The sequence below is a fragment of the Penaeus chinensis genome, chromosome 38 (assembly GCF_019202785.1).
Source record: "Penaeus chinensis breed Huanghai No. 1 chromosome 38, ASM1920278v2, whole genome shotgun sequence".
NCBI classification, from domain to species: Eukaryota; Metazoa; Arthropoda; class Malacostraca; order Decapoda; family Penaeidae; genus Penaeus; species Penaeus chinensis.
Genome location: NC_061856.1, coordinates 2,635,443 through 2,649,767, shown reverse-complemented (window position 1 = coordinate 2,649,767; position 14,325 = coordinate 2,635,443). Strand labels below are relative to the sequence as shown.

At 46.5% G+C, this 14,325-nt stretch overlaps 4 non-coding genes across 4 annotated transcripts; all 4 read right to left on the bottom strand.

The window, feature by feature from the left end:
- Positions 1-450: 450 nt before the first annotated feature.
- Trnad-guc lies at positions 451-522 on the bottom strand. Its single transcript has one exon. It is a non-coding gene; the product is annotated as a tRNA-Asp (tRNA).
- Positions 523-1,346: 824 nt separating this feature from the next.
- On the bottom strand, positions 1,347-1,418 carry Trnad-guc. Its single transcript has one exon. It is a non-coding gene; the product is annotated as a tRNA-Asp (tRNA).
- Positions 1,419-10,816: 9,398 nt separating this feature from the next.
- Positions 10,817-10,888, bottom strand: Trnad-guc. Its single transcript has one exon. It is a non-coding gene; the product is annotated as a tRNA-Asp (tRNA).
- Positions 10,889-13,103: 2,215 nt separating this feature from the next.
- Trnad-guc lies at positions 13,104-13,175 on the bottom strand. The gene has a single exon. It is a non-coding gene; the product is annotated as a tRNA-Asp (tRNA).
- Positions 13,176-14,325: the final 1,150 nt, after the last annotated feature.

Below are 14,325 nucleotides of genomic sequence, written 5' to 3'. Positions count from 1 at the left end.
TCGAAACCAAGATTTTTCTGATGCTCACATAAATCATGTATACTACCTAAGTGTTTATATATAAACGTTCATGTATGGATGAGTGCTTCAAGCTCAGGATGTGAAGTAATTGTGTGGTAACTTAGATAGTATTAAGTGCTTGCATGCTTTCTCACTTACAGATGCCTAATGCGAAAAAGAGAGCAGCTATGCAGAAGCCTCCCCTGCCAGTTAATAGCCTCTCCGTCATCGAGACTTCTGCAGTGCCTCCTCGTGGCTATCTATGGGAACTGGGTACCTTGTAGTCCCAGGCTAAACTGGGGGGGGGGGGGGGGGATTTCGGAGCAGCAGGAGGCCCTAGAGGTACGGAGTCATTGCCAACCGTCATGTGGACACACCCTGGCTCCATACCAATTCCTGCCCCTCAGCACCCCTGGGGTTAATTACAAGTTTTGGGTGAAAAAACGATGCCTCCCCGGCGGGGAATCGAACCCCGGTCTCCCGCGTGACAGGCGGGGATACTAACCACTATACTACCGAGGAATTGGTTACTAACACTCACCCGTTTTAGAAACCCAAATGTAATCAAAATCCATTTGGTTAGCTATATAAGCCTAATAAATCAAACACACATAGTAAATAAGTTGATCTCATAATGATGTTATTTTTGCATGAGATATATATACCAAGTAGGGTTTTTTGCACAATTGTATCATGTATATGCACATGCGTGTGTTTTAAGTAGATAAACGTAAGTATGAGAATATGTTTCTAGGTGTACTGTTAAGTACCTTCCATCTATGATACACGTTTCCCATTTCAGCAATTTATATTCCGGCTATACAATTAGATTACATGATTAGGGTGAGAAAACAATGTCTCCCCGGCGGGGAATTGAACCCGGTCTCCCGCGTGACAGGCGGAGATACTAACCACTATACTACCGAGGAATTGGTTTCGAAATTTACAGGTTTTAGAAACCACAATTTTACTGGATGCTCACATAAATGATAAATTAATATGATTGCACACAAACAGTAACCTAGTACTGAAATTAATGTTTATAAAACAAACATAAAATTGAGCTACAAGCATAATAGGTCCCCTACTACTAAGTTCAAACATCTCAAAAACCTTGTATCATTATTGCATATATTTACATGTGTGTGTAGGTAGGTATAAATGATAAATTAATATGACTGCATGTATACTATATAAGTTATGTTTAGTTTTATATGTATATGTATCACTTACATTGTAATATATTACTTGATTTCCATCCTGATTCAAGTTTCCTTTAAGGGTCATTTCATGTCAATTATAACAATTCACTTACAAAACAGGGATAAAAGATGAAAAAACATTACCTCCCCGGCGGGGAATCGAACCCCGGTCTCCCGCGTGACAGGCGGGGATACTAACCACTATACTACCGAGGAATTGGTTTCTAAATGGCATATGTTTTCGAAACCCAAATAAAATGAAATTCCATTTTTTCTGGATGTGGACAGTCGTTAGCTAAATAAACCTCATAAAAAAATAAACATGCATGCGTACTTAGTAAATTAACTTTTATAAGTATGTTATTTACAAATGAAATATGAAATATTCAGCTTTTTGCACAACTGTATCAGGTATCAGCTCATGCATATGTTTGCATAGGTATACGTAAGTATGTGCAGAAATCTTACCCATGTGTTTATATGTGTAGGTTAATGTATATAAACAATATCTTACACAATTTCTACCTATGATACACGTTTCCCATTTCAGCAATTAAAATTCTGGCTATACGGTTAGATTACAAAATTAGGGTGAAAAAACAATGTCTCCCCGGCGGGGAATCGAACCCCGGTATCCCGCGTGACAGGCGGGGATACTAACCACTATACTACCGAGGAATTGGTTTCTAAAATTACAGGTTTTCGAAACCATTTTTTTCTGATGTTCACATAAATCAGATATACTACCTATGTGTTTATATGTAAACGTTCATGTATGGATGGGTGCTTCATGCTCAGGATGTGAAGTGAATATGTGTTAACCTCGATAGTATTAAGTGCTTGCATGCTTTCTCACTTACAGATGCCTAATGCGAAAAAGAGAGCAGCTATGCATAAGCCTGCCCTGCCAGTTAATAGCCTCTCCGTCATCGAGACTTCCGCAGTGCCTCCTCGTGGCTACCCATGGGAACTGGTTACCTTGTGGTCCCAGGCGAAACGGGGGGGGGGGGGGAATTTCGGACCAGCAGGAGGCCCTAGAGGGACGGAGTCATTGCCTACCGGCATGTGGACACACCCTGGCTCCATACTAACTCCTGCCCCTCAGCACCCCTGGAGTTAATTACAAGTTTGGGTGAAAAAACAAAGCGGGGAGACCGGGGGAATCGAAACCCGCTCTCCCGCGTGACAGGCGGGGATACTAACCACTATACTACCGAGGATTTGGTTTCTAGATTTACCGTTTTTTGAAACCGAGATTTTTCTGGATGCGCACATGAATCATACACTCGCTTGCTTGCATATACAGTAAATAATACTGTAACTAATGTGCCTATTTTGTAATAAAATTGAGCTATTTGTATACTTTAGGGATCTCCTACTACTAAGATAAAGTTCAAACATCTCAAAAACCTTGTTTCATTATTGCAAATAAGTAGGTAAATATGTGCATGTTTACTATGTATGTGTATGTTTGGTTTTATATGCATATGTAACTTTTTTATTGAAATATATTAATTGATTTCCATCTTGATTTACGTTCCCATTAAGGTTTGTTATTCCATGTCAGTTATAACAATTCCTTACAAAACTAGGGTAAAACTGTAATTCCTCCCCGGCGGGGAAGCGAACCCCGGTCTCCCGCGTGACAGGCGGGGATACTAACCACTATACTACCGAGGAATTGGTTTCTAAAATTCACCCGTTTTCGAAACCCAAATGTAATCAAAACCCATTTGGTTAGCTATATAAACCTAATAAATCAAACACACATAGTAAATAAGCTTAACTCATAATGATGTTATTTTTTGCATGAGATATATATACCAAGTAGGGCTTTTTGCACAATTGCATCATATATGTGCACATGCGTGTGTTTTAAGTAGATAAACGTAGGTATGAGAATATGTTTCTAGGTGTACTGTTATGTACCTTCCATCTACGATACACGTTTCCCATTTCAGCAATTTATATTCTGGCTGTTCATTTAGATTACGTGATTAGGGAGAAAAAACAATGCCTCCCCGCCATTAAGGCTCATTTCATGTCGCTGGGCACGGCAAAGGTCGCGGGCTCGCGCCACGCAGCCGGCCGGGGGCCGCCGGGGTAACCATTCCCCGTGCCGCCCCGCTTCTCGGTCGGTTTGTGGCCCTGCCCTTCACACAGGCGACCGCTCCCGTCTAGACGTCCGGAATGGTTTCCGAGTATCGCCCCCCCCCCCTCACTGAGGTGAAACAACCTTTGGATGGTTGCTTCAGAGGGATGAAAGGAACCAGCTGACAAAAAGGACAAAACCCCCCTTCCCTCACTGAGGTGAAACAGCCTTTGGATGGCTGCTTCAGAGGGAAGGGGGAAACACTTTGAAAAGACACAGGTCCTTTCCTTCCTCACTGAGGTGAAACAACCTTTGGGTGGTTGCTTCAGAGGAATGTAAGGAACTGCCTGGCAAGAACGCAAAACCTCCCTTCCCTCACTGAGGTGAAACAGCCTTTGGGTGGCTGTTTTAGAGGGAAGGGTGAACTACTTTGAAAAGACACAGGTCCTTTCCTTCCTCACTCAGGTGAAACAACCTTTGGGTGGTTGCTTCTGAGGGATGAAAGGAACCAGCTGGCAAAAGTGCAAAACCTCCCTTCCCTCACTGAGGTGAGGCAGCCTTTGGATGACTGTCTCAGAGGGAAGGAGGAATCCCTTTGAAAAGACACAGGTCCTTTCCTTCCCCACTGAGGTGAAACAACCTTTGGGTGGTTGCTTCAGGGGAACGAAGGAAGTGCCTGCCTGACAAGAACGCAAAACCTCCCTTCCCTCACTGAGGTGAAACAGCCTTTGGGTGGCTGTTTTAGAGGGAAGGGGGAACTACTTTGAAAAGACACAGGTCCTTTCCTTCCTCACTGAGGTGAAACAACCTTTGGGTGGTTGCTTCAGAGGGATGAAAGGAACTGCCTGGTAAAAGTGCAAGACTCCTCTTCCCTCACTGCGGTGAAGCAACCTTTGGGTGGCTGCCTCAGAGGGCTGAGCAAAAGGGCTCCAAACAATGATGTCTCGTAGGTGGAAGGGCATCCCCTCTGGTCTCTCCCCAGGGGTTTACACCTACCCACGCATTTGCCGTGCGTGGCAGCCTTGTGCGCTGTGGAGACGGGTGTCCTGGAGGTTGAGCGATGCCGTGAACGAGTACGCCCTGCGGCTAGCAACACGCCTCTTTGGTCCTCTATTCCAGCAAGACAGGCGGCCTGATCCCGGCCCGGTCACGGTCAATCGGCTGGTCTCCCCCGGGAGGCTAGGGTCAAGCAGTCATGCCGCCATTGGCACTCACAATGGTCCGTGAGTGCCGTCACAATGGCTATTGGCTGCGTATATCCTCTCATCACTCCTGTTGCTGTTAGACACTGGTTCTGACACTCAGCTTCCCCTTGTTGGACTCCGTGGTGGGTGGGGGCGTGAGAGGATGAAGCACTTACCAATTCATGGAAAAAATAATCAAACACCCCCCACAGACTGAACTTAAAGTTGACGAACCGCGCAAGGCCCAGACCACGGTAGTCACCATGAAGGCATATGTGCCTTCCGGTGGCAAAAGGAAGCCCCGTGCACAGGATGACACTGTCACCCCTGCTGCTAAGGTGGACAAGACCGAAGCCAATGGGTCTGTCCACCGAATAGTCAAAGATCTTGACTCGCGAGCTGGCCTCTCCAGGCCAGCAGCTAAGCCAGGGAGGCCCCTGAGTTCACAGACGGCCTCCCCGACTGAGAGGGGAGAGCAGGCTGAACCAGCCGCATCAGCTCCTGCCTCCTCAAACAAGCCCGAAAGCCGAAAGGGCGGGCCGAAGCGTCCGAGGCCGGATACCGACTCTGATGAAGAGTCGGGACCCCCTAAACGCTTCGCCCAGTTCAAAGTGCCAGCTAAACCCGAAGGCTTCGACAATGCCTACCAATTGGTCAGGGCATTGGAGTTGCAACGGAAAATCAGGTTGTCGATCCGGGTCGCCCGAGATCAGGGCATGATCATAATGCCCAAAGATCAAGCTACCTTAAATTTCCTCCGGGAAACGAAGGAGCTAACTGATGGGAGAAAAGTGAGTCTTTCCCCACTAAGTCCCGAGGAAAAGAGAACCAAGATGGTGCTACTTGGCTTCTCAGTCTCGTACGATGTGGAGCTGATCGCTTCACACCCACAGGTCGTGCAGGCTTCCCGAATGTCGAAGGGGAAGACCCCAACCAGGCAAGTCCTGGTGACCATGAAAGGTGCCCCAACCACTACCCTTGATCTGGGTAACTGGGGCACCTACAACCTTCGAACGTTTGTGCCAGAACCACTTCGGTGTTTCAAGTGCCAGAAATACGGTCACCACAAGGCTAACTGTACAGCCAAGCCTAAATGTGGTGTCTGTAGCAAGGCACACAACACAGAAGTATGCCTCAAGGCATACAAAGAGGAAAAGAGGGACACAACAGCCAAATGTCCCAACTGTGCCAAGAAGCATCATGCCTGGAGCCTGACTTGCTCTGTCAGGAAAAAGGCGGCCCTCAGGCGACAAGAGGTTGCTCAAAACCGATCAGACTTTGTTCCTGCCCCACCGGGCACCCATGTCTGGGGAAGGAACAAAAGCGAAAAGGCCCCCCGACCTCCTAAGAGGAAGGAAGCCGCCCCCCAGCCGACACCGGATGTCTCCAACAAAAAGGAGTTTCCGACAATGCCAAAGGTGCAGAAAAAGAAACTAAAGAAAAAAGTTTCTAAGAGCACCACAAAAACCTCCCCAACAGATGATCATCTCCTCTTTGACGAGGACGATATGACTCTCCTGTTAACTGCTGTTGTCACAGCAGTAGCAACAGCCCTGGGGAGGTCGAGTGAGGAGGCCGAGAAGGCAGTTTCGGTCGCCATGACGGCAATGACCCAGACTGTCGCAGCCCTGAAGGGAAGAAAGCTGGCTAGAGAAAAACCAGCCTCACCCTCACCCCAGGACGAGACTCCCTTCCCCACTCCAAACCAGGCCATGCCTTCACAGGCAGAGCCAAAACAGGCTGAATCTGTGCAGCCAGAGCCAGATCACGCTGACCTTGCCCAGGCAAGGCCAGCAAGGCCAGCCAAGAAAAAGCCTGAGAGAAAAGCCGAACCAACCAAAGTCAGAGCTACCAAAGGCTCTCCACCCCCCAGTGGACCCAAGGATAGCCTGACAACAGACGAGGAGCCCTCAACCAGCGAGGACCTCGCAATGGAGTTGTCAGACTCCGACGATGTCTCTGATGTAACTATCACTGAGTAACATCATGACACACCATCTAAGCATCCTACAGTGGAATATCAATAGCTTCTCTGCAAAGAACGCTTTTCTCCAAGCAGTAGTGCGATCAAGGAACATTGACATTGTCATGCTCCAGGAAACATTAACAGTGGACACTGTTCGCTTCTCAGGGTACCATGCCTTCACACTACCACGAACACCTGGCAAGAGAGGCTTGATCACCCTTGTGAGAGCAACAATCCCCTGCTCCGCAATAGCCGATGCATCGCACTGTGGAGACGATGTTGAATCCCTTGCCGTCGAGGTTCACCTGGCCGGGGGGGCCCTCAAACTGTACAATGTGTACAGCCGGCCACGCTTTAAAAGCTTAGACATCAGCCAGGTCTGTGCTTCTGCTGCACACGACCGAGTGATCATAGGGGGAGACTTCAATGCACACCACCCCATCCTGGCTCCCTGCCGGGCACCGGATGCGGCCGGCTATCACATAGCCGATGTGCTAGAGACATTCCCTGAGATCGCTCTCCTCAACACCCAAGAGCCAACGCACGTCAGAGGAGGGGTCCTAGATCTCACCCTGGCCACTGCGACTCTAGTGGGGAGGATTGGCTGGTGTGTCGATGAGACCGTCACAAGTGACCATTACGGCACTATAACTACCCTCATGGATGCTGGCCCAGCCGAAATCCTAAGACCGAATCCAAGATGGAAAAAAAACAAGGCCAACTGGCAGGCGTTTCAAAACGCCTTGGCCCTCTGTCTGAGATGCAACAATCCCCCACAAAGCGAAAATGTGGAAGTGCTCGAAGCCAGCCTGCTAAACGCCATTAATGAAGCAGCCTCACAGACCATACCCAAAACTCGGCCTGGGTCCAGAAGTCACAAAGACGCCTGGTACTTCAATGACGAGATCAGGGAGGTCAACCACAGGGTGAACATGTGCCGAAAACTATTCCGAAGGCAAAGAACCCCTGACAACCTATCCCTCCTAAGGGAAGCTGTCACGGATGCCAAGGAAACTGCCAACAGAGTCAGGCAGGAAAAGTGGCTGGAATGGTGTGAGTCCTTCGACCACCAAACCACCCTTTCAGAGCTGTGGCAACGGGTCAAGCGAGCTACCAGCCGCTCAGCCCCGAGGTGCACCCATCACGACCCCCAAGCAGAGGCTAACAGACTGGTGCACGAGTTCTCTGCGAGAACGAGCAGCAACAGTCTGCCAGCCGAGCTGAGGGCAAGACAAGAGCGTCTACAGCCAGACAGACACGCTCAGATCAGAGAAAGGGCAGTCGAACCCGATAACTCCGACGTTATCTTTTCTCTGAGGGAACTAAGGAAAGCCTATAAAACCAGTTCCAACACAGCCCCGGGCTCTGATGGGATCTCGTACCCCATTATCTCCCACCTAGGACTAGCAGGTGAGCGTGCACTCTTGCAACTCATCAACAAGTCCTGGGAAACTTCCACTCTACCCCAGAGTTGGAAGAGGGCTACCATAGTTCCCGTCCCAAAACCAAAGGAGCCGGGGAAGTACCGCCCCATCTCTCTGCTCAGCTGCCTGGCCAAGACGGCCGAGAGGATGGTACTAAACCGGCTTCAATGGAAAACGGGACCCCCGCACGAACACCTTCACGGGTTCACAAGGGGCATGGGCACAGCACACAGCTTAGCCACGCTCTTAAGCACAATCAGCAAGGGCCCAGCTGTGGTAGTATTCCTTGACCTGGAGAAGGCTTTTGAACTGGCAAGTCCGCTTGCCATTCAGGAAAGCCTGATCCAGAAGGGAATCAGAGGAAAGCTCTTGGCTTGGATAGGTGACTACTTCAGGAACAGGACTGCCAATGTCAAATTCCAGGGTCACCTATCGCAGCACATGCCGCTCGAAAATGGAACGCCACAGGGTGGGGTTCTCAGTCCAGCCCTATTCAACACTTTAATGTCCTGCATCCTCAACATAAACCTCCCAGTGGGGTGCCAGATCATCTCGTATGCAGACGATCTCGCTATCACCTCGACTGGACCACGCAGCCAGAATAAAGCCCAGCGTTGTCTGGACTTCGTGTCAGAGGAGTGTTGTAGGACAGGACTAAAGATCTCTGCTGCCAAATCCAAAGCCATGGCTTTGAGACAGAGAGTTCGAGGCACAAGACTGAAAATCCAGGGAGTGGAATTAGAATGGGTCAAGGACTACCTATACCTTGGGGTAAGGATAGACCGGACCCTCTCCTTCCATAAGGAGGTCCAGTACCTGGTTGACCGAACCAAAGCAAGACTGTCTGTCATGAGAGCAATGACTGGGAGACGCATAGGGGCCAGACACAAAGTACTAAGATCATTCTATGTACATGCTGTCTGGCCCATTGTGGATTATGCCTCAGTCGCTCTAAATGCTGCAAAGAAAAAGCACACAGACAAATTAGAAACAGTCCAAAATGAAGCTGCCAGGATCATTCTGGGTGCCCCGAGGTGGACGAAGGTCCTCAACCTCCTGATGGAGGCAAACCTTCTCCCCCTGGACTCACGAATCGATCTAACGGCAACACAATTCCTGTCAAAGGTCATCCAGGCTCCCAGGAACACAAGCCTAAGACAAAAATTAGTCAGATGCCTCGAACAAGACAACGAGCTCGTTGCAAACAACTCCTGGCTGTCTCATACAGCCAGGGTGTTGATACGCCATCAGCTCAAAGAACAGCTTCTTGCTAAGGGCATGGACTCCCCCCACCCCGACTTTGCCGAAGCCCCGCCGTGGGCACTGAGCCTGATAGAGTTCAACATAATGAGCCTGTCAATGAAAAAGAGCCTATACCCCATGCCTAGCCTAAAGGCAGAAGCCCACAGGGTCATTGCAGCCATCACTCCTCCGGGTAGTAGAACATACTACACGGATGGATCGGTCGATCCCTTGAGCCACACTGCAGGCGCCGGCTTTGCAGCTAGGGATGCCACGCGATCCATGAGGGTAACAGACAACGCCTCCTCGCTACAGGCAGAGGCAGTTGCAATCATGGGAGCCCTAGGCCACGCGTCCCTAAGGGAAGGACACGTGGTCATACACACAGACTCCAGGGCAGCCATTGACTGTCTTCAGCACAGCTCACCCACAGACAACATCTACCTACTGACCACGATTCTCACAATGGCACAGAGAATTCTTGCTCAGGGTAGAAGAATTATCATCAACTGGGTCCCAAGCCACATCGGCATCAGAGGGAACGAGCTTGCTGACAGAGTAGCCGTCGCTGGCAGGGGTATGCCCCCCAAATCCCATGACGATAAAACCGAGCCGAAAATTACTTATGGAGAAGTGTGCCTTGGTCGGTCGTACCTTCCTACGGCAGCTCCACAGAGAGGAAACGAGAACCTCCCCCTCGGCCAGCTGGTACTCAGACGCCACAGGCTCTGAACCACTGGCACTCTCTGAAGTAAGCAACAGAGGTACCGAAGTCATTCTTCACAGAATGCGCCTAGGTTACCACTGTGCATGGCAGATTATCCCAACAATCGAACGCGATGAATGGTGCTGCAAGCACTGCGGTGAGCCGAACGCCACACTAGTCCACTACCTAGAAAATTGTAACCATACACAATTCCTGAGACATGGACCGCCCACAACAGCCGCCGTGCTGGTAAAGAGGCTATGCGAAATGCTTACACCATGGCGGCAGGAGCGCTTGCTGGCAATCCCGCCGCCACGGTAAGCACCGAGTGTCAGACAACTCAATGAGACAGCCGTAAAAAAGCTGACACAGGCCGGGCCATATCTAGAAGGCCCGGGCGAAGCTAGAACTTCGCAAACCAACCCCCCCCCCCCCCCATTTCATGTCAATTATAAGAATTCACTTACAAAACAGGAATAAATGATGAAAAATAATTCCTTCCCGGCGGGGAATCGAACCCCGGTATCCCGCGTGACAGGCGGGGATACTAACCACTATACTACCGAGGAATTGGTTTCTATAGTTACAGGTTTTCGAAACCAAGATTTTTCTGATGCTCACATAAATCATGTATACTACCTATGTGTTTACATGTAAACGTTCATGTATGGATGAGTGCTTCATGCTCAGGATGTGAAGTAATTGTGTGGTAACTTAGATAGTATTAAGTGCTTGCATGCTTTCTTACTTACAGATGCCTAATGCGAAAAAGAGAGCAGCTATGCAGAAGCCTCCCCTGCCAGTTAATAGCCTCTCCGTCATCGAGACTTCTGCACTGCCTCCTCGTGGCTACCCATGGGAACTGGGTACCTTGTGGGCTAAACTGGGGGGGGGGGGGGTGTCATTGCCAACCGGCATGTGGACACACCCTCGCTCCATACCAACTCCTGCCCCTCAGCCCCCCTGGGGTTAATTACAAGTTTGGGTGAAAAAACAATGTCTCCCCGGCGGGGAATCGAACCCCGGTCTCCCGCGTGACAGGCGGGGATACTAACCACTATACTACCGAGGAATTGGTTTCTAAATTTACAGGTTTTTGAGACCGAGAATTTTCTGGATGCACACATGAATCATACACTCGCATGCTTGCATATACAGTAAATAATACTGTAATGAATGTGCTTATTTTGTAATAAAATTGAGCTATTTGTATACTTTAGGGATCTCCTACTACTAAGATAAAGTTCAAACATCTCAAAAATCTTGTTTCATTATTGCAAATAAGTAGGTAAATATGTGCATGTTTACTATGTATGTGTATGTTTGGTTTTATATGCATATGTAGCATTTTGACTGTAATATATCAATTGATTTCCATCTTGATTCACGTTCCCATTAAGGTTTGTTATTCCATGTCAGTTATAATAATTCCTTACAAAACTAGGGTAAAACTGAAATTCCTCCCGCGTGACAGGCGGGGATACTAACCACTATATTACCGAGGAATTGGTTTCTAAAAATCACCCGTTTTCGAAACCCATATGTAATCAAAATCCATTTGGTTAGCTATATAAACCTAATAAATCAAACACACGTAGTAAATAAACTGATCTCATAATGATGTTATTTTTGTATGAGATACATATACCAAGTAGGGCTTTTTGCAAAAGTGTATTATGTATATTGTTACACTAATCCTCTCAAATACTATTTTTCCTGTGATATTTATATATATATATATATGTTGTAGTCACTATTTAGTAGTGCATTACAAAAAGCCATTCTTATTTACTTCATATTAAGGTTTTGTTTTTAATTCAATTATATCAAAATCCCTTACAAAGTGGTTAAAATTGTAATTTCTCCGCGGGGAATAGAACCCGGTCTTCCCCGTGACAGCGGTGTACAACACACTATATACCGAGGAATTAGGTTTCTATAATTTACAGTTTTCGAAATCCAAGATTTTTCAAGTGCTCACATAAATCATGTATAATACCTATTTTTTTTATATAAACGTTCATGTAAGGGATTGAGTGCTTCAAGTCAAGAATGTGTAAGTAATTGTGTGGTAACTTAGATAGTAAATTAAAGTGTTGCATGCTTTCTCACTTACAGATGGCCTAATCGAAAAAGAGAGTCAGCTATGCAGAAGCCTCCTGCCAAGTTAATAGCCTACTACGTCATCGAGAATTCTGCAGTGCCTCCTCGAGTATCTATGGGAATGGGTTACCTTGATAGTCCCAGGCTAAACTGGGGGGGGAAGGGGTGAAATTTCGGAGCAGCAGGAGGCCTAGTAGGAATAGTGTCAGGTTGCCACCGTCATGTGGACACTCCATGCTCCAATACACATTCTGCCCTTCAGCACCCTATCGGTATAAATATACAGTTTAGGGTGAAAAAAACGATGCTCCCCGGCGGGGAATCGAACCCCGGTCTCCCGCGTGACAGGCGGGATACTAACCACTATACTACCGAGGAATTGGTTACTAACATCACCCGTTTTAGAAACCATATGTAATCCAAAATCCATTATTGTTAGCATATAACTATAAAATCAAACACATCATAGATAAACTAAGTTGATCTATATGATGTTATTTTTGCATGAGATATATATACCAAGTAGGTTTTTTGCACATTGTATCATTATATGCACATGCGTGTGTTTAAGTAGATGAAACGTAAGTTGAAATATGTTTCTTGGTGTACTGTTAAGTCCCTTCCATCTATGATACACGTTTCCATTTCAGCAATTTATATTCGGTATACAATTAGATTACATGATTAGGGGAAAAAAACAATGTCTCCCCGGCGGGGAATTGAAACGGTCTCCCGCGTGACAGGCGGAGTACTAACCCACTATACAAAAGAGGAATTGGTTTCAAAATTTTACAGGTTTTAGAAACAACAATTTTATGGTTGCTCACATAAATGATAAATAATATGATTGAACCCCCAAACAGAAAACCTAGTATTTAAATTAAGTTTTTTAAAACAAACATAAAATTGAGTACAAGCATAATAGGTCCCCTTCTCTAAGTTAAAACATCTCAAAAACCTTGTATCATTATTGCAATATTTACATGTGTGTTTTGGTAGGTATAAATGATAATTAATTTGACTGCATGTATACTATATAAGTATGTTTAGTTTATATGTATATGTATCACTTTCATTGTAATATATTACTTGATTTCCATCCTGATTCAAGTTTCCTTTAAGTCATTTCATGTCAATTATAACAATTCACTTACAAAACGGGATAAAAGATGAAAAAACATTACCTCCCCGGCGGGGAATCGAACCCCGGTCTCCCGCGTGACAGGCGGGGATACTAACCACTATACTACCGAGGAATTGGTTTCTAAATGGCATATGTTTTCGAAACCCAAATAAAATGAAAAATTTCCCTTTTTTTGGATGTGGACAGGCGTTAGCTAAATAACCTCATAAAAAAATAAAACATGCATGGTACTTAGTAAATTAACTTTTATAAGTATGTTATTTACAAATGAAAATGGGAAAAATTAGTTTTTGCACAACTGTATAAAGGGATTCAAGCTCATGCATATTTTTTGCATAGGTATACGTAGTATGTGCAGAATCTTCCCAAAAGTGTTTTTAAAAGTGTAGGTTTAATGTATAAAAAACAATATCTTACAAATTTCTTTTATTTTTTTTTTGATTCACGTTTCCCATTTCAGCAATTAAAATTCTGGGGTTTTACGGTTAGATTACAAAAAAGGGGAAAAAACAATTTTCTCCCCGGGGGAATCGAAACCCGGAATCCCGCGTGCCCGGCGGGAAATAACCAATATCTAACCGAGGGAAATTTGGTTTCTAAATTACAGTTCGAAACCATTTTTTTCTGATGTTCAAATAAATCGTATACTTTCCTTTGTGTTTTTATGTAAACGTTCAGGGATGGAAAGGGTGTTCATGCTCAGGATGTGAAGTGAATATTTGTTAACCCCGATAGTATTAAGTGCTTGCATGCTTTCTCACTTCAGATGCCTAATGCGAAAAAGAGAGCGCTATGCATAAGCCTGCCCCGCCCGTTAATAGCCTCTCCCTCAATCGAGACTTTCCCCAGTGCCTCCTCGTGGCTAACCATGGGAACTGGTTTCCTTGTTTGGGCCCCGGCGAAACGGGGGGGGGGGGGGGTTTTTGGGCCAGCAGGAGGCCCCAGAGGGGGCGGAGTCATTGCCTACCGGAATGTGGACACACCCTGGCCCATACTAAAATCCTGCCCCCAGCACACCTGGAGTTAATTACAAGTTTGGGTGAAAAAAACAAAGCGGGGGGACCGGGGGAATCGAAACCCCCTCCCCCCGCGTGACAGGGGGGGGATACTAACACCCATACTACCCAGGAATTTTTGGGTTTTTTGATTTACCGTTTTTTGAAACCGGATTTTTCTGGATGCGCCATGAATCATACACTCGTTGCTTGCATATACAGTAAATAAAACGTAACTAATGTGCCCATTTTGTAATAAAATTGAGC